Source organism: Triticum aestivum, chromosome 3A (genome assembly GCF_018294505.1).
Source record: "Triticum aestivum cultivar Chinese Spring chromosome 3A, IWGSC CS RefSeq v2.1, whole genome shotgun sequence".
Classification (NCBI taxonomy): Eukaryota; Viridiplantae; Streptophyta; class Magnoliopsida; order Poales; family Poaceae; genus Triticum; species Triticum aestivum.
Genome location: NC_057800.1, coordinates 638,664,517 through 638,689,116, shown reverse-complemented (window position 1 = coordinate 638,689,116; position 24,600 = coordinate 638,664,517). Strand labels below are relative to the sequence as shown.

Below are 24,600 nucleotides of genomic sequence, written 5' to 3'. Positions count from 1 at the left end.
CTCTATTTGGAGCTATTCCAAACAACTGTTCTACTTGGAGCTATTCTAAATTATTGCTCCATTATATGTATCCGGTCTCTCTACTCAGAGCTATCCGGATAGGTGTCAAGCTTGCATCGTCGTAACCTTTACGACGAACTCTTTTACCACCTCCATAATCGAGAAAATTCCTTAGTCCACTAGTTACTAAGGATAACTTTGACCGCTGTCCTGTGAGCCATTCTTGGATCACTCTTGTACCCCTTGACTGACTCATGGCAAGGCACTCTTCAGGTGCGGTACACATCATAGCATACTGAAGAGCCTACGTCTTAAGCATAGGGGACGACCTTCGTCCTTTCTCTCTATTCTGCCGTGGTCGAGCTTTAAGTCTTAACTTTGTACCTTACAACTCAGGCAAGAACTCCTTCTTTGACTGGTTCATCTTGAACACCTTCAAGATCATGTAAAGGTATGTGCTCATTTGAAAGTATTATTAAGCGTTTTGATCTATCCTTATAGATCTTGATGCTCAATGCTCAAGCAGCTTAATCCAGGCTTTCCAGAAATTCTACGTCATTTCTGATCAACAATATGTCAACAACATATACTCATCAGAAATTCTATAGTGCTCCCACTCACTTCTTTGGAAATACAAGTTTCTCATAAACTTTGTACAAACCCAAAATCTTTGATCATCATCAAAGCATACATTCCAACTCCGAGATGCTCACTCCAGTCCTTAGAAGGATCGCTGGAGCTAGCATACCTTTTAGCATCCTTAGGATCGACAAAAACTTTCTGATTGTATTACATACAACCTTTCCTTACGAAAACTGGTAAGGAAACTCGTTTTGACATCCGTCTGCCAGATTTCATAAATGCAGCTAATGCTAACATGATTCCGACGGACTTAAGCATCGCTACGGATGAGAAAATCTCATCGTAGTCAACTCCTTGAACTTGTGAAAAACTTTTCGCCACAAGTCGAGCTTCATGGACGGTGACATTACCATCCACGTCCGTCTTCTTCTTAAAGATCCATTTATCTTAATGGCTTGCCGATCATCGGGCAAGTCCACCAAAGTCCATGGATCCGTTCTCGGATTTTATGGCCTCAAGCCATTTATCGGAATCCGGGCCCACCATCGCTTCTCCATAGCTCGTAGGTTCATTGTTGTCTAGCAACATGACCTTCTAGACAGGATCACCTTACCACTCCGAAGTAGTACGTGTCCTTGTCGTCCTACGAGGTTTGGTAGTGACTTGATCTGAAGTTTCATGATCAATATCATAAGCTTCCACTTCAATTGGTGTAGGTGCCACAGGAACAACTTCCTGTGCCCTGTCACACACTAGTTGAAGAGACGGTTCAATAACCTCATCAAGTCTCCACCATCCTCCCACTCAACTCTTTCGAGAGAAACCTTTCCTCGAGAAAGGACCCGATTCAAGAAACAATCCATATTGCCTTCGGATCTGAATTAGGAGGTATACCCAACTGTTTTGGGTTTCCTATGAAGATGCATTTTATCCGCTTTGGGTTCGAGCTTAATCCTGAAACTTTTTCACATAAGCGTTGCAGCCCCAAACCTTTAAGAAACGACAACTTAGGTTTCTCTAAACCATAATTCATACGGTGTCATCTCATCGGAATTACGTGGTGCCCTATTTAAAGTGAATGTGGTTGTCTCTAATGCCTAACCCATGGACAATAGTGGTAATTCGATAAGAGACATCATGGTACGCACCATATCCAATAGGGTGCAACTATGATGTTCGGACACACCATCACACTATGGTGTTCCAGGCGGTATTAATTGTGAAACAATTTCCACAATGTCTTAATTGTGTGCCAAAACTCGTAACTTAGATATTCATCTCTATGATCATATCATAGACATTTTATCCTCTAATGATCTTCTACTTCACTCTGAAATTATTTGAACCATTCAATAATTCAGACATGTGTTTCATCAAGTAAATATTCTCAACATCTACTCGAATCATCTGTGAAGTAAGAACATAACGATATTCACTGCATGCCTCAGCACTCATTGGACTGCACACATCAAAATGTGTTACTTCCAACAAGTTGCTATCTTGTTCCATCTCACTGGAAATGAGGCTTTTCAGTCATCTTGCCCATGTGGTATGATTTGCATATCTCAAGTGATTCAAAATCAAGTGAGTCCAAACGGTCCATCTGCATGGAGTTTCTTCATGCATATACACCAACAGACATGGTTCGCATGTCTCAAACTTTTCAAAAACGAGTGAGTCCAAAGATCCATCAACATGGAGCTTCTTCATGCGTTTTATACCAATATGACTTACACAGCAGTGCCACAAGTAAGTGGTACTATCATTACTATCTTATATCTTTTGGCATGAAAATGTGTATCACTACGATCAAGATTCAATAAACCATTCCTTTAGGTGCAAGAGCACTTATTCAGGTTTAATACTAATCTTGATGGTAGAGGGAGCGTGCGATGTTAGATCACATCAAACTTGGAAACACTTCCAACACATATCGTCAGCTCACCTTTAGCTAGTCTCCGTTTCATTCCGTAGCTTTTATTTCGAGTTACTAACACTTAGCAACCGAACCGGTATCTTATACCCTGGTGCTACTAGGAGTACTAGTAAAGTACACATCAACACAATGTATATCCAATATACTTCTATCGACTTTGCCAGCCTTCTCATCTACCAAGTATCTAGGGTAATTCTGCTCTAGTGGTCGTTCCCCTTATTACAGAAGCACTTAGTCTCGGGTTTGGGTTCAACCTCGGGTTTCTTCATTGGTGCAGCAGCTGATTTGCCGTTTCATGAAGTATCCCTTCTTTCCCTTGCCCTTCTTGAAACTAGTGGTTTCACCAACCATCAACAATTGATGCTCCTTCTTGATTTCTACTTTCGCGGTGTCAAACATCGTGAATACCTCAAGGATCATCTTATTTATCCCTGATATGTTATAGTTCATCACGAAGCTCTAGCAGCTCGGTGGCAATGACTTTGGGGAAACATCACTATCTCATCTGGAAGATTAACTCCCACTTGATTCAAGTGATTGTTGCACTCAGACAATCTGAGCACAAGCTCAACGATTGAGCTTTTCTCCCTTAGTTTGCAGGCTAAGAAAATCGTCGGAGGTCTTATACCTCTTGACGTGAGCACGAGCCTGAAATCCCAATTTCAGCCCTCGAAACATCTCATATGTTCCACGACATTTCGAAAACGTCTTTGGTGCCTATACTCTAAACCATTTAACTGAACTATCACGTAGTTATCAAAACGTGTATGTTCGATGTTCGAAACATCCACAAACGACGTTTGGGGTTCAGCACATTGAGCGGTGCATTAAGGACATGAGCTTTCTACTGATCGCATAATCGCTACTATCAACTTTCAACTATATTTTCTCTAGGAACATATCTAAACAGTAGAACTATAGCGTGAGCTACGACATAATTTGCAAAAGGTCTTTTGACTATGTTCAGGATAATTAAGTTCATCTTATGAACTCCCACTCAGATAGACATCCCTCTAGTCATCTAAGTGATTACATGATCCGAGTCAAACTAGGCCGTGTCCGATCATCACGTGAGACGGACTAGTCATCATCGGTGAACATCTTCATGTTGATCGTATCTACTATACGACTCATGCTCGACCTTTCGGTCTCTGTGTTCCGAGGCCATGTCTGTACATGCTAGGCTCGTCAAGTTAACCCTAAGTGTTTTCGCTGTGTAAAACTGTCTTACACCCGTTGTATGTGAACGTAAGAATCTATCACACCCGATCATCACGTGGTGCTTCGAAACGACGAACTGTAGCAACGGTGCACAGTTAGGGGAGAACACTTCTTGAAATTTTAATGAGGGATCATCTTATTTACTACCGTCGTTCTAAGCAAATAAGATGCATAAACATAATAAACATCACATGCAATTATATAGTTGTGACATGATATGGCCAATATCATATAGCTCCATTGATCTCCATCTTCGGGGCTCCATGATCATCTTGTCACCGGCATGACACCATGATCTCCATCATCATGATCTCCATCATCGTGTCTTCATGAAGTTGTCACGCCAACGACTACTTGTACTTCTATGGCTAACGCATTTAGCAATAAAGTAAAGTAAGTTACATGGCGTTCTTCAATGACACGCAGGTCATACAAAAAATAAAGACAACTCCTATGGCTCCTGCCGGTTGTCATACTCATCGACATGCAAGTCGTGAATCCTATTACAAGAACATGATCAATCTCATACATTACATATATCATTCATCACATCCTTTTGGCCATATCACATCACATAGCATACCCTGCAAAAACAAGTTAGACGTCCTCTAATTGTTGTTTGCATGTTTTACGTGGTTGCTATGGGTTTCTAGCAAGAACGTTTCTTACCTACGCAAAACCACAACGTGATATGCCAATTGCTATTTACCCTTCATAAGGACCCTTTTCATCGAATCCGTTCCGACTAAAGTGGGAGAGACTGGCACCCGCTAGCCACCTTATGCACCAAGTGCATGTCAATCGGTGGAACCTGTCTCACGTAAGAGTACGTGTAAGGTCGGTCCGGGCCGCTTCATCCCACAATACCGTCGAAACAAGATTGGACTAGTAACGGTAAGCATATTGAACAACATCAACGCCCACAACTACTTTGTGTTCTACTCGTGCAAAGAATCTACGCAATAGACCTAGCTCATGATGCCACTGTTGGGGAACGTAGCAGAAATTCAAAAATTTTCCTACGCAACACCAAGATCTATCTATGGAGAGACCAGCAACGAGTAGAAAGAGAGTGCATCTACATACCCTTGTAGATCGCTAAGCGGAAGCGTTCAAGTGAACGGGGTTGATGGAGTCGTACTCGTCGTGATTCAGATCACCGATGATCAAGTGCCGAACGGACGGCACCTCCGCGTTCAACACACGTACAGCTCGACGATGTCTCCCACGCCTTGATCCAGCAAGGAGAGAGGGAGAGGTTGAGGAAGACTCCATCCAGCAGCAGCACAACGGCGTGGTGGTGATGGAGGAGCGTGGCAATCCTGCAGGGCTTCGCCGAGCACCTACGGGAGAGGAGATGTGTCACGGGAGGGAGAGGGAGGCAACCAAAGGCCTTAGGTCTGTTTGGGAGGCCCTCCTACCCCACTATATATAGGGATCCCAAGGGGGGGGGGTGCGCCAGCCCCTAGGAGATCCAATCTCCAAGGGGGCGGCGGCCAGGGGAGGAGTCCTCCCCCCCCCCAAGGCACCTAGGAGGTGCCTTCCCCTGCTGGGACTCTTCCTTTAGGGTTTCCCCAGGCGCATGGGCCTCTTGGGGCTGGTTCCCTTGGCCCATGTAGGCCAAGGCGCACCCCCTACAGCCCATGTGGCCCCCCGGGGCAGGTGGCCCCACCCGGTGGGCCCCCGGGACCCTTCCGGTGGTCCCGGTACAATACCGATGACCCCGAAACTTGTCCCGATGGCCGAAACAGGACTTCCTATATATAAATCTTTACCTCCGGACCATTCCGGAACTCCTCGTGACGTCCGGGATCTCATCCGGGACTCCGAACAACATTCGGTTACCACATACAAGCTTCCTTTATAACCCTAGCGTCATTCGAACCTTAAGTGTGTAGACCCTACGGGTTCGGGAGACATGCAGACATGACCGAGACGTTCTCCGGTCAATAACCAACAGCGGGATCTGGATACCCATGATGGCTCCCACATGTTCCACGATGATCTCATCGGATGAACCACGATGTCAAGGACTCAATCGATCCCGTATTCAATTCCCTTTGTCTATCGGTATGTTACTTGCCCGAGATTCGATCGTCGGTATACCGATACCTTGTTCAATCTCGTTACCGGCAAGTCACTTTACTCGTTCCGTAACACATCATCCCGTGATCAACTCCTTGGTCACATTGCGCATATGATGATGTCCTACCGAGTGGGCCCAGAGATACCTCTCCGTTTACACGGAGTGACAAATCCCAGTCTCGATCCGCATAAAACAATAGATACTTTCGGAGATACCTGTAGTGCACCTTTATAGTCACCCAGTTACGTTGTGACGTTTGATACACCCAAAGCACTCCTACGGTATCCAGGAGTTACACGCTCTCATGGTCAAAGGAAGAGATACTTGACATTGGCAAAGCTCTAGCAAACGAACTACACGATCTTTGTGCTAGGCTTAGGATTGGGTCTTGTCCATCACATCATTCTCCTAATGATGTGATCCCGTTATCAACGACATCCAATGTCCATAGCCAGGAAACCATGACTATCTGTTGATCACAACGAGCTATTCAACTAGAGGCTCACTAGGGACATATTGTGGTCTATGTATTCACACGTGTATTACGATTTCCGGATAATACAGTTATAGCATGAATAAAAGACAATTATCATGAACAAGGAAATATAATAATAATACTTTTATTATTGCCTCTAGGGCATATTTCCAACATAGTCGACTCGAGCCGAACCCATGGAACGCGGCCAGGCTCCGAAGATTCTATGCCTAGCACCGGACTCTATGTTAGTCCCCTCCCTTTGTCCATTTTTCACAAATACATTATCTATCTTGTTTTCCTTTCTTTCTTTCTTTTCTTATTTCTCTAGGCCTTCAAGGGTCACCTTGTGCCTTGTTTGCACATTACAGATGCGCTAGCCGCACTCTTCATACCTGGGGGCTTCTTTCACAGAAGCTTAAATTATTTATCCGGGCTTCATGCCCAACACATGTGTTATACTTCCGCATGTACCTTTTTTCACCATTATATGCATCAATATGACTTAAGTTTTGGCCAAGCTGGGTTGCCTGGCTCTTGTATTTATGCCCTATGCTCCCGTTAATTCGGCTAGGGCATAAGGGGAGCACCTCTGCGATTGTTACCGCCTGGTCAGCCGGATGTGTACCTTAGACTGGGTGAAGCCGAAAGCTAGCGTTCTTAAGGGAATATTCAGTCGGTGAACAAAAGATGACTTTTATTTTTCATATCTGCCCCCAGATGTTTTTCCTACGTTTCCTATCGCAGTCCGGACATGCACTTTAGGGCATGCTTGCCCAGCGAAAGGAACCCTTAACGGAACTATTCTCCCTGGAAGATGTTTCTTACTACCCATGTAATATAACATAACTAGTTGGGCACTTGTCTGATAAAGCACTAATGACCCCTACGCCTAGTCTCCACGCATACCCCGGTTCTTATATAACTGAGCGGGTATTCGGATACACTCTGGACTATTGGGCCCAGAGGCTGAAGCGAAAAGGTCCGCAACGACAAACGATCTACAATCCGGCTAGAAGGCATTATACATGTCACTTCAATTACATTGTCATGCAGACTGACTAAATTCTTCTTCTATACCATCCAACAGGCGGTCTAGCTTACAATCCTATTGGGAATACTTTGCGGCTAATTCTACTTGCCCATAAACTAAGCTAACAGGAATCTCTTTTCCATCGGGCCCCATAGGTCCGACCTCGGCCATGTGATTTGGGTCCGCTTTGGTATACCGCATCTTCACCATGGCCCAGGCTTCTCTGGCACCCTGTCGGCAGGCTGATATCTTCCATAATCGGAAGCGCCGCCGCGCTCCTTTGAGCTTCTCCGCAAGCTCCGCAACACCCTCTGGTAGGGAGACGGACGGCCACAAGGCCTGGGCGACACCCTGCATCACCTGCCGAACTTGTTCGTGCAGATGTGACGGCTCGGACAGAAGATCACCCGCAGACCCGGGCATTTCCTCCGCGGGACCACCCGTCAGCATACCTACAGACATAACACTGTTAGTCGGCTTCTTCGCCGAATACCTTTAAAGGATTCGTTCAAGCACTTACTAAAAATGTCGCGTCGAAGCCTCTTATTCTCCTTCTCGGAGTCTGCAAGCTGGCCCCGGACGTCTTTTAGTTCCACGTTCAGCGTTATATTGGCGTCTTGGAGATTGTTTTTCTCCCGCCTAACCTCAGTCAACATGCATTTGCCAGCTTCTAGCTGCCGCATAACATGCTGGTCCCCTGGATTTTCTCTGGATTCATCTGCAAAATCTACTTTTAGATCTGCAGCCACTCCGCGCACTATATGGTAACCATCATTCTTTAAAATGTTACCAGCGGGAGGCTTTTTCTGTTCCTGCAATGCGGCAATGGCGGCCCGCAGTTGGGTCTTGCATTCCTCCAGCTCCTGGGACAGCCTAGTATTCTTCTCTGTAAGAACCTGCACAATAAAGATGATCCATAAATCAGTTCTGCTAACTGTTTCAAGTCTCAGGGGCTACTGATACATACAAATCGTCAGATTCACTCACCCGTACATCCTTTACATATTGATCCATGGCTCTGGCTAGACCATCTTGAGCGGCACGGAGGTACGCCTCTCCAGAATTAAAGGCATCAAACGCCTCTGGTGAGAAACAAGCGTCACGGAGTACGGCCAGGCGGTGCCTATGATTCATGGCGCTTTCCACTTATGAGTTTGTAGCAGATAACCTATCTGCATCCTCTGTAGGGGGATTATCCGGCGCCTGCCCCATATCGGCTTCTGCCTCCGTGTCCGGTCCTGGTGCCCGACTGGTGGAAGCGTGATCGGCGACATCGTCGGACATATTCTGGCGAGCGTTTTTTCTGTTAAAGAAACATGGGCGTCATTATATTTTGAGAAAGACGACAACCACGGAGCGGGGTTTGTTGTACCTTTTCACCGGCGTCTCCGTCCTAACCGCCTTCCTTTTTGGCCTACCTGGCCTCGGCGCCTCCTATTCGCGCGTTGCTGTAGGGTGATGACCCACAAGTATAGGGGATCTATCGTAGTCCTTTCGATAAGTAAGAGTGTCGAACCCAACAAGGAGCAAAAGGAAATGATAAGCGGTTTTCAGCAAGGTATTCTCTGCAAGTACTGAAATAAGTGGTAATAGATAGTTTTGTGATAGGATAAATTGTAACGAGCAACAAGTAACAAAAGTAAATAAAGTGCAGCAAGATGGCCCAATCCTTTTGTAGCAAAGGACAAGCCAGAACAAACTCTTATAATAGGAAAAGCGCTCCCGAGGACACATGGGAATATCGTCAAGCTAGTTTTCATCATGTTCATATGATTCGCGTTCGATACTTTGATAATTTGATATGTGGGTGGACCGGTGCTTGGGTGTTGTTCTTACTTGAACAAGCATCCCACTTATGATTAACCTCTATTGCAAGCATCTGCAACTACAACAAAAGTATTAAGGTAAACCTAACCATAGCATGAAACATATGGATCCAAATCAGCCCCTTACGAAGCAACGCATAAACTAGGGTTTAAGCTTCTGTCACTCTAGCAACCCATCATCTACTTATTACTTCCCAATGCCTTGCTCTAGGCCCAAATAATGGTGAAGTGTTATGTAGTCGACGTTCACATGACACCACTAGAAGCTAGACAACATACATCTTATCAAAATATCAAACGAATACCAAATTCACATGACTACTCATAGCAAGACTTCTCCCTTGTCCTCAGGAACGAACGTAATTACTCACAAAGCATATTCATGTTCATAATCAGAGGGGTAATAATATGCATATAGGATCTGAACATATGATCTTCCACCAATTAAACCAACTAGCATCAACTACAAGGCGTAATCAACACTACTAGCAACCTACTAGCACCAATCCCGGACTTTGAGACAAGAACTGGATATAAGAGATGAACTAGGGTTTGGAGATGAGATGGTGCTGGTGAAGATGTTGATGGAGATCGCCCTCTCCCGATAAGAGGAGCGTTGGTGATGACGATGGTGATGATTCCCCCCCCCTCCCCCGGAGGGAAGTATCCCCGGCAGAACAGCTCTGTCGGAGCTCTAGATTGGATCCGCCAAGGTTCCGCCTCGTGGCGGCGGAGTCTCATCCCGAAAAGTTCCTTCTTATTTTTTCTCATCAAAAGACCTCATATAGGAGAAGATGGGCGTCGGAGAGCTACCAGGGGGGCCACGAGGTAGGGGGGCGCGCCCCCACCCTCGTGAGCAGGGTGTGGGCCCCCTGGCCTTCATCTTTGGCGAGGATTTTTCCTTATTTGTTTTAAGATGTTCCATGGAGTTTCAGGACTTTTGGAGTTGCGCATAATAGGTCTCTAATATTTGCTCCTTTTCCAGCCCAGAATTCCAGCTGCCGACATTCTTCCTCCCTATGTAAACCTTGTAAAATAAGAGAGAATAGCCATAAGTATTGTGACATAAAGTGAAATAACAGTCCATACTGCGATAAATATTGATATAAAAGCATGATGCAAAATGGACGTATCAACTCCCCCAAGCTTAGACCTCGCTTGTCCTCAAGCGAAAAGCTGACAACAATAAATATGTCCTCATGTTTAGAGGTAGAGGCGTCGATAAAAATAAAATACGGACATGAAGGCATCATGATTATTCTCATAACAGCAACATATATAGATTTTGTCATATGATTACTTATGTTCAAGTGATGATCTATTCACAATGCAAAAGTATAAATCATAAACCTTATTGGGCTCCGACAAACTATAATCTCAGTCATTGAAGCAATTGCAATTTATCATAACATCGGAAAGAGTCTATGTGATGTAGCGACCCGACCTCAGACGGTCAAGTCTCTGTGCTTAAGTGTCATCCCTGGATCGGTATGCTGACACACACAGTACTCGAGGATTTATAACAGAGGTAAATCACATGTAAAAAGTAACGTAAATACTATTACCTCAATCCAAAATAGCGGAAGTAACAAGGTTGTGGATTCCCGTCAACACCAACGGCAAAGTTGAGTGTAGAAATCATAACCCTAACGTATCACTTACTCGTCGTAAGAAATCCTGCAACATGAGACGTTGCAGCCACAAAGGGTCAGTACATTGAATGTACTGGCAAATTCACACCATAGAGAATGATGAACAACAGTTATCACTACATGCATATATGGCTGGTGGAAAAGCTCTATGGTTATATGTTTTTGCGAAAAGCCAATTTTCCCTACTGCAAAGGAATAAATTTTTATTTAACTATCATGGTGGTTGTTGAACATTAAGAATGGTTGACAGCATTCTCAATCCCAATTAAGTAACATCATTAAACCCAACAATATTCATTTAAAGTAACATGATGAGATTCACATGATAATCCAGGTACTAGATACTCAAGATGTCCATAACCGGGGACATGGCTAACCATGATTAGTTTATACACTCTGCACAGGTTTGCGCACTTTTCCCCACAAGACTCGATCTCCTCCGTTGGATTTCTCGCACTACATGGTGTTTGAGAAACGGATGACCGAGACATAGTCTTTCAGAAGCGTTTGCACCTTACGATGGGTAGACCATACCACCTACAATCCCTACATCTGCTAGTCTACCACTGTAAGAGTTCACACGACTTAATCAGCTATGCTAGAGCCCATAATAGCTTGTGGCTGCACACGGAAGTTTCTAGTATGAATAGTCTCATGATCCCTTTGAGCCTGGGTGGCGGTCCAAAAGAAAACAGGCAATCCTAGTCTACCCAGGTGCCTAGACAGGCATCCTAAAACAGTACCCATCCCCAGATGTGTGTTTAAGTTGCCACCTTAAGTAAACCATTAATTAACAATCTCACATCTGTCATGAATACTCTCAAAACCCAATCCACGTCTACGAGCATAGCATGGCGAATGTAAGCATAACGTAATAGTAACTCCCAAGGTTTGAATAACAGGGCAATAGGTCCTACCTCATCAACTACTTCCCATACCCACAATGTTATCAATCCTACTCATGCAATGTTTGAGGGTGAACTAATGCATAAAAACTGGGTATGAAAAGGGATATGATCAAAAGTGTGAACTTGCCTGCAATGTTGATGAAGATGATTCGCACTCAAAACTCTTGATAGTTCTACTCGTCACACTCCGGTCAATCTATCGTAAGCAAGCAATAGTAACCACACATAAGCAATCACTCCAAAGATCAGAAAGAACGAAGAAGACAATTCGGAAAACATCAAAACCAAGCAAATAACTCTTGCAACATAAAACAATTTCTAACAGTACCAAAATTATGTGAACTTGGCCTTATCAGAAAGTTTAGGTCAAGGTCTTCGATTTGCAAAAAGAATCAACTCAAACGGAGCTACGAAACTCAAGTTATGATCAAACGAAGTTTGAATACAAATCTGTTCAAATTCAAATTTTAAAAAATTTAAAAACATGTTTAAGTTGGATTACTAGAAAGAGGGGATCATAACGAAGACGTGAGCGTTGGTTTCGTTGGATTTGGACTAACGAGTAAAAAGTAGTGATTGTTTTAAGATTAGGGACTAGACTATAAATAAAACCTTCACAGAGGAGTCCCTGGCTGAAAATTAAAAGAAAAAAAATAATACTAAACAACGAACGTTCACTCTTGAACCCTAAACTATGAACTCGTTCGCTCCAGTGGCTAACCAGCGAGCGCTCTCTAAATATACTAAACAGGGTTTTAAAAGAAAAAACGACTACGAAAATCAAAACCTACAAAAACCGGACTGGGCGGTTCTTACCGGTTCGATCATTTGGCGGTTTCCCCTTGGAAAATCGGCGGCGGATCTCCGGCGGCTCCCGCGGCGGCGGGCGCTGGCGAGGAGCGAGGCGAGGCGGCGCGCGGCGAGGCAGCGGAGGGGCGCCGGCGCGGGCGGCTCCGGTGCGGCGCGGCAGCGGATCGCGGAGGCGGCGCGGGCTAAGCAGGGCAGCGGCGTCCGCGATGGCGGCGGTGGTCGGCGCTGGTGCGGCGGCACGATGCGAGAGGAGGAGAGGAGAGCGGCAGCGGATTTATAGGGGGGGGCGAGGAAATGGCTTGGGCGAGGGCAAGGAGGAGGCCGGGCGACCATGACGGCCATGGCGCGGCGCACTCGGGAGGACTCCCGGTCGGGGACGGAGGCGATGAGGAGCTGGGCTGGGCCGCGGCCTAGCAGGAGCTGGGCCGGCCCAGTCGGCGGAGGGAAGCTCTTTTTTTAATAAACATTTTTTCCAGAGAACTAAAAAATAAAAACAAAATAACTAAAAATATTATATAGGCATGTAATATATCAAAATTTTCAGAAAAAGATTTCCAACGACATGAACATTTTTCTAGCATTAAATAAAATACACACAAAATCAGATAATTCAAAGAGTGCTACTGGTCTAATAAATCCAACAAAATCATTTAAAAAACCAAAATGATTTCAAATTAATTTTTCTCCAATTTTCTGATGTAGGGAATCATGTTACCCTATTTTCCATATATTTTATTTTTGGAGAAAAATAATTTGAATAAAACTCAATAACTTCCAAATTGAAAATAATTTCAAAAGACTTTGAATTTGATTCTTTGAAACTCCCAACTCATATTTCATAATTTGAAGAAGTCATTTTATCTCCTCTCGTGAAATCATTGAGTTGCTTGAAGGTTCTGAATTGGAAATATTTCCCAATGAAATTCAAATATTTTTCAACACCCTTTTCATTTAATTAATGGAAGAAGTCATGTCATCTTCTCTCTAGGGTTTTGTATTGAAAAGAATTTGAATTCACAAAGATCAGAAAGCAAATATGAAAGTTTGGGAAAGTCCTTTTATTCCCTCTCATTTAACTTTCAAAAAGGTTTCGAATTTCACTCACTTTCAGACAATCAATCAAACAATCAATCAAATCTATCTATTTATTATAACATTCCAAAATTTAGAATTTTGGGATGTTACAAACCTACCACCCTTAAAATGAATCTCGTCCTCGAGATTCGGAGAGGCTAGAAAGAAAAGGTTAGGGTCGGGGTCTTCTCAAAATCCATCAATCATCACAGGGGGTCTGGGATGCTACCACCCTTGAAGCATGGTTACGGTTCCATCAAAACTCATATACTCCATCCTTATTCTTGACAGTGTCGGTCTTCTCAGATCGCAAGGATAATTCCTTCTCTGGGCTCTTCCGGTAGTGGCATAACCTTTTCCTCAATTCTTTTGTTCCTTTCATCTTGGTAAGGTTATTCCGAGACTGGGTCTTCTTAGCTGACGGGTCTGGCGCCAATACTAAACAACTATCGATATCTCATGGTGGTTAACCATTTATGGTTTCTCCTGTAGGAAATGGGTCTGGGTTGATCCTCACCGTATAACCTACGGTTGGCAAAAGCTGCCTTATACAAGGGAAAAATTGCTATACCATTCTAAGGTTTAAACACGGTTTGATCGTCGTCTCTCTACTATAGGTAAGTCACTCAGATTTACCATCCCATATAGCAAGGCGAACAATAAGAGTAAGTCGGTATGGTGATCAATCCATCCCGCACCCAAATCATTACCATGTATACAGTTTAGCGAATCTCGCATACTAACACTTGGTCATCCTCACAAGCATTGCAGAATTTCTCTTGTCGACGAACTGAGTTCGGAATAATCCATTGATTCTGCAAGCCAAACAAACATCTATCGTTCCTTCACAACTCTCAGGTTTTGCGTTACTCCTATAAAATCGTCTATCGATAAGGGCATATCCTCTTCCAGGGTTTTTCCTTCAGCAAGAGTGTGCTTGCTTCTTGGCAGGTCCTGGGCCTGTGGGTTATGGCCCATCTCATCACTTGTGATCCTTGAACTCACCCTCGGGGCAACTGATCATTATTCCAACATCCAACTTCCTAGCATCCTTAAAATTCATCCAATTGTACTGTCTCTTTTCCTTCTATTGGCACCAAACTAGGACATGATTACTCAGACTCATCATGGAATTTCCATTGATCCTTATTTCCAACATCATACCTCCTTTACATCCAATGGTAACTCATATCTTCATCCTCATGGGATATCCCTCATACCGAGATAAAAACTTATACTTATGAAGTCCATATTCCACTTCGTGGAACATCATTATCCTTTCCAGGGTCAAGCGCCCTTACAGGGGATTATTGCTCATCTCTGCATGGCACTTCTTCAACTGGGAAGCGTGAAACACATCATGAACTCCTGACCGTCCTTCGGGTGACTCCAACTTGTTGTCCACTTCCCCCATACGCTCCAAAACTCGGTATGTCCTACAAATCTCGGGGCTAATTTTCCCTTAACTCTAATCGTTTAACTCCTCGCAGAGGGGACACACGAAGACATGCTCTGTCTCCAATTTCATAGACTACCTCCTTGCGTTTTTTTAGTCTGCATAACTCTTCTGCCTGGACTGAGCTACCTTCAGTCTATCTCGAATCAACTTAACATTCTCTTTTGACTCCTTGATCACATTTGGTCCAAACAACTGACGGTCTCCAACTTCATCCCACATACTCTTGGGGTATCACACATATCGAGACAAAACTCGTATTCATTTTGTCCGAAATCCACTCAGTGGAGTATCCTTATCTTTTCCAGGGGTCAACGGTTCTTACAGGGTACTACCACCCTTAAAATGCACAAATCTTCCATAGACCATATTTCTCATATCCTCAAAATGGCCAAAATTCTTCTTCATAGAGTAACAACTCATAAATCCATATCAGTACCAACGATGCTAACTTTATTCATTCTCAAGTGATTACAATCTCTCGCTTTTCCATTACATGTCTCAACTCAACACCTTAATATAAAAGAAAATATTCTCACTTCTACTACTCCATTTCTTTTGTTGCAAACTCAACTATCTAGCACAAGTTTCCTTCTCCTTGGGGCATTCTCTGGCAAAGTGCCCTGCTCCATTACAACTAAAACATATTACTTCTGACAAGTATTGAGGTTTCCTTTTTGGGCAACTGTTGAGGTAGTGCCCTGACTCCTTGCACCTGTAACAGGTGATATGACTCAGGTCCTTCCTGGAATCCAATCTGCTTCTCTTCCTGGACCTTTCCATGCCAATCATGGCTTCTATTTCTTGTGGGTCATATTCTACTTCCTCTGTCGGGAATTATACTAGATCCCCATTCAAACAATTTTGGGAGATGTGTCCTTCTTCTCCACATGAATAGCAAGACTTAGTGCAGGGTTTACTCGGGTCTTTTTAGGTGTGTCCTCCATCTCTTCCTTCATCACAACTTCTTCTAAAATTTGCATGAGGGCTCCTTTCATTACTTCTTTCTTCTGCTGGATGGTTCGTTGTACCATGGGGTAAATGCGACACTGAGCAGGATAGTGAGTAGTCCCTTCACACAAGAAACAAGTAATCTGCCTAATTGGGCATTCTTCAACTGGGTGACTTCCTTCACAATTAGGGCATTCATCCTTGTGTTCTTTATGGGTGTGTCCTATTTCTCCACAAATCTTGCATGCACAAGGTTTCTTCATATCCTTTCCATAAGGCTTCAACTTCTGGGACACAAACCGAGACTTTGGCAAAGTCAACTTAAATTCTTTCCAAGTGGTTACTCCTTGCCATCCATTGATGGTTTGGTACATCCTCCACCAAGTAGCAGCACCTCTTTCAAAGCACTGAAGAGCATGCTGGGTCATATCATTTCCAACTATAGGGTTATTCTTCATGTGATCCTCCATGTTCTGAATCCATCGGTCCGTCTCCAATTGACTCATCGGTCCAGAAAATACAAGCTCATCTCCATTCATCCTCTATTGGGTCCATGGGTTTGGGGTGAGATAAGAGAGAGGGAGAGGGATACACACAATACAAACAAAAGTTTTGAAAAGACAGATTTTATTTGTGGTCGTCGGGAAAAACATCAAACAAATGACAGCTCACAAACGTCGCATCTAACGTAGTGTATAACAGGGGTTTGGTCTTCTAAAGGTCAATAAATCTTCAAGTCATCCAAACTCTTCAAGTCTTGTTCATGCCTCCAATGGCTTCTTCCGATCATGCTTGTCTTTCTCAAGTTCTTTTGCCAGATCAACTCTGTTGACGCGAAGTCTCTCGTGACGTCCTTTAATATTCTGGAGTTGCGTTCCAAACTTCTGGTTTCAACATCCTTCACATGAACCATGGTCATACTGTCCTTCAGTTCCTGACAATCTCCGGTATCTCGAGGTTGTAGCTCCTCCAGCTTGGCTACTTTCAGCTTTTGGTTCCTGAGTTCTTCACGAAATGCTTCCTTGTCTAATACGGCTTCATGGAGCTCCACCTTAAACTTCTTGATGTACTACTCCAGATCCTGGTGATACACCGGCTAAGGTTAAAACTTCATCTTACTAATAGGTGCTCCATCAGCCTTCTTCCATCAAATCCATTCTGAAGAAAGCATCCTTAACTCAGCACGGTGACAATAGCATCAGCGGGTGATGACATCACGGATAACCGTGTTTATGCTCTTGTCATTCCCATGAGCTATCATTCCATAGTTGATATCTCCTGCCTTAGGTTTTCTTGACAAAACTTTGAGTTCTAACTGCTCCATGCTCCGGTCTTTCTCCGATACACCTTGATCTCGGGTATTGGCAACTTCCATAATCTGCCAAGTTCCATAAGGGTAGCCTTCCTAGGTCATACAAATCTAGGGATTCTTCAGAGCCTTTCAAATTCTACTTGTCTTTGGGTCTTCAACCGTTGTAGTTTCCATTATTCAGATGCACAGAAAATACTCTTCATTCCGAAGTGGTCTTAGTTGTCCGATATCTTGTACTTCTTGGAGTGGTATCATCAGTCGAATCTCCGTGTGGTCAAAAGGGGAAAGGGGTATGGTCTCACTAAAGGGAATTTTTGAATAAGCTCAAAAGAGAAGAGAAGTAAAGATCTTTTGAAAATGAAGTTGTAGAGAAAATCTTTCCTATGGGCTTGCCAATTTCTAGGGTCGCGTCCTATAGTCAACATGTGCTCTGATACCATCTTGTAGCGACCCGACCTCAGACGGTCAAGTCTCTGTGCTTAAGTATCATCCCTGGATCGGTATGCTGACACACACAGTACTCGAGGATTTATAACACAGGTAAATCACATGTAAAAAGTAACGTAAATACTATTATCTCAATCCAAAATAGCTGAAGTAACAAGGTTGTGGATTCCCATCAACACCAACAGCAAAGTTGAGTGTAGAAATCATAACCCTAACGTATCACTTACTCGTCGTAAGAAATCCTGCAACATGAGACATTGCAGCCACAAAGGGTCAGTACATTGAACGTACTGGCAAATTCACACCATAGAGAATGATGAACAATGGCTATCACTACATGCATATATGGCTGGTGGAAAATCTCTATGGTTATATGTTTTTGCGAAAAGCCAATTTTTCCCTACTGCAAAGGAATAAATTTTTATTTAACTATCATGGTGGTTGTTGAACATTGAGAATGGTTGACAGCATTCTCAATCCCAATTAAGTAACATCATTAAACCCAACAATATTCATTTAAAGTAACATGATGAGATTCACATGATAATCCAGGTACTAGATACTCAAGATGTCCATAACCGGGGACACGGCTAACCAAGATTAGTTTATACACTCTGCAGAGGTTTGTGCACTTTTCCCCACAAGACTCGATCTCCTCCGTTGGATTTCTCGCACTACATGGTGTTTGAGAAACGGATGACCGAGACATAGTCTTTCAGAAGCGTTTGCACCTTACGATGGGTAGACCGTACCACCTACAACCCCTACATCTGCTAGTCTACCACTGTAAGAGTTCACACGACTTAATCAACTATGCTAGAGCCCATAATAGCTTGTGGCTGCACACGGAAGTTTCTAGTATGAATAGTCTCATAATCCCTTTGAGCCTGGCTAGCGGCCCAAAAGAAAACAGGCAATCCTGGTCTACCCAGGTGCCTAGACAGGCAATCCTAGAATAACCAGGTGCCTCAATCTACCCAAATGTGTGTTTAAGTTGCCACCTTAAGTAAACCATTAATTAACAATCTCACATCTGTCATGAATACTCTCAAAACCCAATCCACGTCTACGAGCATAGCATGGCAATGTAAGCAATATGTAAAAGTAACTCCCAAGGTTTGAATGCAGGGCAATAGGTTCCTACCTCATCAACTACTTCCCAATACCCACATGTTATCAATCCTACTCATGCAATGTTTGAGGGTGAAACTAATGCATAAAACTGGGTATGAAAAAATGTATGATCAAAGTGTGAACTTGCCTGCAATGTTGATGAAGATGATTCGCACTCAAAACTCTTATTAGTTCTACTCGTCACACTCCGGTCAATCTATCGTAAGCAAGCAATAGTAACCACACATAAGCAATCACTCAAAAATCAGAGAGAACAAAGAAAACAATTCGGAAAACGTCAAAACCAAGCAAATAACTCTTGCAACATAAAACAATTTCTAACAGTACCAAAACTAAGTGAATTTGTCCTTATCAGAAAGCTTAGGTCAAGAGCTTCGATTTGCAAAAAGAATCAACTAAATCGGAGCTACGAAACTTTAGTTATGATCAAACAAAGTTTGAATTCAAATCTGATCTAATTCAAATTTTAAACTTTTCAAAAACATGTTTGAGTTGGATTACTGAGTAGAGGGGATCATAACGAAGACGTGGGCATTGGTTTCGTTCGATGTGGACAAACGGGTAAAAAGTTGTAGAGGTTCGAAGCAGAGGGACTAATCTGTAAAAGAAATACTACAAAGAGGTCCCTGTCTAAAACTAACAGAAAAAGAAAAAGGCTAAAAAGTGAACGTTCGCTTTCTAAACCCACCCAGCGAACGCTCTCTAAGAAAAAGAACCCAACTAAAAAAAATAAAACCGGCTAAACCAAGGAAAACCGGATCGGGTTTTTGTGCGGGTTTTACCGGTCGGGGCAGTTTCCCGTCGGAAAACCGGCGGCGGCGGGCGCCGGCGAGGAGCGAGGCGATGCGAGGCGAGGCGGCGCGCGGCGAGGCAGCGGAGGGGCGTGGCGCGGCAGCGGATCGGCGGAGGCGGCGCGGGCTAAGCAGCGGCGGCAGCGTCCGCGATGGCGGCGGTGGTCGGCGTGGTGCGGCGGCGCGATGCGAGAGGAGGAGAGGAGAGGCGGCGGCGGCGGGATTTATAGGGGGAGGGCGAGGCAATGGCATGGGCGAGGGGCAAGGAGGAGGCCGCGGCGACCACGGCGGCCATGGCACGGCGGCGTTTTCGGGAGGACTCCCAGTCGGGGACGGAGGCGATGAGGAGCTGGGCTGGGCCGCGGCCTGGCATGAGCTGGGCCGGCCCAGTCGGCGGAGGGAAGCTCTTTGTTTTAATAAACCCTTTTTTCAGAGAACTAAAATAATAAAAACAAAATAACTAAAAAATATTATATAGGCATGTAATATATCAAAATTTTCAGAAAAAGATTTCCAACAACATGGACATTTTTCTAGCATTAAATAAAATACACACAAAATCATATAATTCAAAGAGTGCTACTGGTCTAATAAAATCCAACAAAATCATTTGAAAAAACCAAAATGATTTCAAATTAATTTTTCTCCAATTTTCTGTTGTAGGGAATCATGTTACCCTATTTTCCATATATTTTATTTTTGGAGATAAATTATTTGAATAAAACTCAATTAACTCCAAATTGAAAATAAATTCAAAAGAACTTTGAATTTAATTCTTTGAAACTCCCAACTCATATTTCATATAATTTTAAGAAGTCATTTTATCGTCTCTCGTGAAAATCATTGAGTTGCTTGAAGTTTCTGAATAGGAAATATTTCCCAATGGAATTCAAATATTTTTCAAACACCCTTTTCATTTATTTAAATGGAAGAAGTCATGTCATCTTCTCTCTAGGGTTTTGTATTTGAAAAGAATTTGAATTCACGAAGATCAGAAAGCAAATATGGAAGTTTGGGAAAGTCCTTTTATTCCCTCTCATTTAACTTTCAAAAAGTTTCGAATTCACTCACTTTCAGACAATCAATCAAACAATCAATCAAATCTATCTATTTATTATAACATTCCAAAATTTAGAATTTTGGGATGTTACATGTGAGAGCTAAAAAAGCAAGTCCACATACTCAACTATCATTTAGTCCTCCATAATTGCTAACACTCACGCGATACTTGTGGTTATGGAGTTTTAATCGGACACAGAGAAAGATAGGGGCTTATAGTTTTGCCCCACAACCTTTTACCTCAAGGGTAATGTCAACAATAATGGTTCATTCTCCCCTACATCCAATTAGATATATATATATATATATCATGTTCTTTCCAACATGCTGAGCTTGCCAAAAGATAAAATGAAAAAGAAAAGGTGAAGATCACCATGACTCTTGCATAAGGTAGAAGATAATAATAAAGGATAGGCCTTTCGGAGAGGGAAGCAGAGGTTGCCATGCGCTTTTATGGTTGGATGCATAAAATCTCAATGCGAAAGAACGTCACTTTATATTGCCCCTTGTGATATGAACCTTTATTATGCAGTCCGTCGCTTTTATTACTTCCACATCACAAGATCGTATAAAGCTTATTTCTCCCACACCAATCAATCATACACATTTAGAGCAATTTTTATTGCTTTGCACCGATGACAACTTACTTGAAGGATCTTACTCAATCCATAGGTAGATATGGTGGACTCTCATGGCAAAACTGGTTTAAGGGTATTTGGAAGCACAACTAGTATTTCTACTTAGTGCTGAGAATTTGGCTAGCATGAGGGGGAAAGGCAAGCTCAACAAGTTAGAGGATCCATGACAACATACTTTATCTCAGATATAAGAAAGACATAACTCATTACGTTGTCTTCCTTGTCCAACATCAACTCTTTGGCATGTCATATTTTAATGAGTGCTCCCAATCATAAAAGATGTCAATGATAATATATCTATATGTGAAAACCTCTCTTTCCTTATTACTTCCTATTAATTACAACAATGACCAAAGCTATGTCTGCCAACTCCCAACAACTTTTAATCATCATACTCTTTCTATGTGAAGTCATTACTCTCAATAAGATCAATATGAACTTTTTGTTTCTTTTTATTCTTTTCTCTTTTCTTTTATTCACCCAAGATCATGGCAAAATAATCAAGCCCTTGACTCAACACTAATCTTTATTATATATAACTCACGGACTCGATTACATAGAGAGATCATAAAGAAAAACTCGAAACTAGATCATGCCATAAACTTTATTCTAATAGATCAAGATACTACTAATAGGATCGAACTAAGAAAAACGGTAAAGATAGGAGTTGTGATTGTGATACGATACCGGGGCACCTCCCCCCAAGCTTGGCAGTTGCCAAGGGGAGTGCCCATACCCATGTGATTATATCTCCTTTGTCGGTGAAGAAGGTGGTGGTGATGTTGGCTTAGTTGATGGCTTAGGCTTCTCCCTTAATTTGCGCTTGAGGACGGCATTTTGATCCCTCAGATCATCAATCTCCCACTCCAGGGTTAATATCTTTTTGCATAAGTCCTGCTTATTTTCCTGCAAGAGACGAAAAGGGATAAACTCAAACTTGGGTTTCTTTACCCTGTCAGGGAGACTTGACTTTTTGAACTCCACGTGCATGTCCCCAGGTTCAGGTAATGGTGCTTCATCTTCATCTGAGCTTGTCTCCTCCTTCCCCTTGGGTTCATAGTCCTCTTCTTCCTCCGTGGTCCATCCATTGTGTTCCACATCTCCATAGACCTTTGGATTTGCTAAGTAATCATCCACATAGCTTTCTCCTTCCGAATCCTGGGAAGACATGTTGATTTAATCTGCAACAGGACATCTCGAAACGAAAACAGAGGAAATTTTCGTGATACGGGAGTCAAAACTTTCGGGAGGTTATATAATGAATTTTTACCGACCAAAATACGTAATGTGCAAGAAAACGGAGTCCGGAAGGCACACGAGGTGCTCATGAGGTAGGGGGCGCGCCCAGGGGGGTAGGGCGCGCCCACCACCCTCGTGGGGCCCTTGTGTCCTTCCCGGACTGCTACTTATTTTTCTATTTTTCTAAATATTCCAAAACGGAGAAATATTGCCTTAAAAATTGTTTTGGAGTCAGTTTACTTACCGTACCACATACCTATTTCTTTTCGGAGTCTGAAACGTTCTGGAAAGTGTTTCTTATGTATTCCTCCGGGGTTACGGTTTCAATAATATTGGTTTCAACATTTATGGGATTACCTGCGATATAATGTTTAATTCTTTGACCATTTACCACCTTCGGATTTGTGCCCTCGAAGTTGTTGATTTTTATGGCACCGGAACGATAGACCTCTTCGATAACATAGGGGCCTTCCCATTTAGAGAGAAGTTTTTCTGCAAAAAATCTTAAACGAGAGTTGTATAGCAATACATAATCACCTACATTAAACTCACGCTTTTGTATCCTTTTGTCATGCCATCCTTTAACTTTTTCTTTAAACAACTTGGCATTTTCATAAGCTTGGGTTCTCCATTAATCAAGTGAGCTAATATCAAATAACCTCTTCTCACCGGCAAGTTTAAAATCATAGTTAAGCTCTTTAATAGCCCAATATGCCTTATGTTCTAGTTCGAGAGGTAAGTGACATGCTTTTCCATAAACCATTTTATACGGAGACGTACCCATAGGATTTTTGTATGCAGTTCTAGAAGCCCATAATGCATCATCAAGTTTCTTAGACCAATTCTCTCTAGACCTATTAACAGTCTTTTGCAAAATTAATTTGAGCTCTCTATTGCTCAACTCTACTTGACCACTAGACTGTGGGTGATAAGGAGATGCAATTCTATGATTAACATCATATTTAGCAAGCATTTTACGGAAAGCACCATGAATAAAGTGTGAACCACCATCAGTCATTAAATATCTAGGGACTCCAAACCTCGGGAAAATAACTTCTTTAAGCATTTTAATAGAAGTGTTATGATCAGCACTACTAGTTGGAATAGCTTCTACCCACTTAGTAACATAATCAACAGCAACTAAAATATGTGTGTATCCATTAGAGGCAGGAAAAGGTCCCATATAATCAAAGCCCCAAACATCAAACGGTTCAATAACAAGTGAATAATTCATAAGCATTTCTTGACGTCTACTAATATTACCAATTCTTTGACATTCATCACAAGACAAGACAAACTTACGGGCATCCTTGAAGAGAGTAGGCCAATAAAAACTAGATTGCAATACCTTATGTGCAGTTCTATCTCCAGCGTGGTGTCCTCCATAAGACTCGGAATGACACTTGCGTAGGATCTGTTCCTGTTCATGCTCAGGTACACAATGTCTAATAACACCATCTACTCCTTCTTTATAAAGATGTGGGCCATCCCAAAAGTAATGTCTCAAATCATAGAAGAATTTTTTCTTTTGTTGGTATGTGAAGCTAGGTGGTATAAACTTGGCAACAATATAATTAGCATACCATGGAGTACTACGAGAATTACTTATAACATTTAATTGTTCATCAGGAAAGCTATCATTAATAGGTAGTGGGTCATCAAGAATATTTTCTAACCTAGACAAGTTGTCTGCAACGGGGTTCTCAGCTCCCTTTCTATCAACAATATGCAAATCAAATTCTTGTAGCAAGAGAACCCATCTAATAAGTCTAGGTTTAGCATCTTTCTTTTCCATAAGATATTTAATAGCAGCATGATCAGTTTGAATAGTTACTTTAGAATCAACAATATAAGATCTGAACTTATCACAAGCAAATACAACCGCTAAAATCTCCTTTTCAGTAGTAGCATAATTTCTTTGAGCATTGTCTAGAGTCTTACTAGCATAATGAATAACATTTAATTTCTTA

General features: G+C 42.6%; 1 pseudogene; it reads left to right on the top strand.

Moving 5' to 3' along the window:
• Nucleotides 1-24,600, top strand: part of LOC123057063 (U-box domain-containing protein 4-like) — a 51,778-nt pseudogene that overhangs the window by 16,710 nt on the left and 10,468 nt on the right.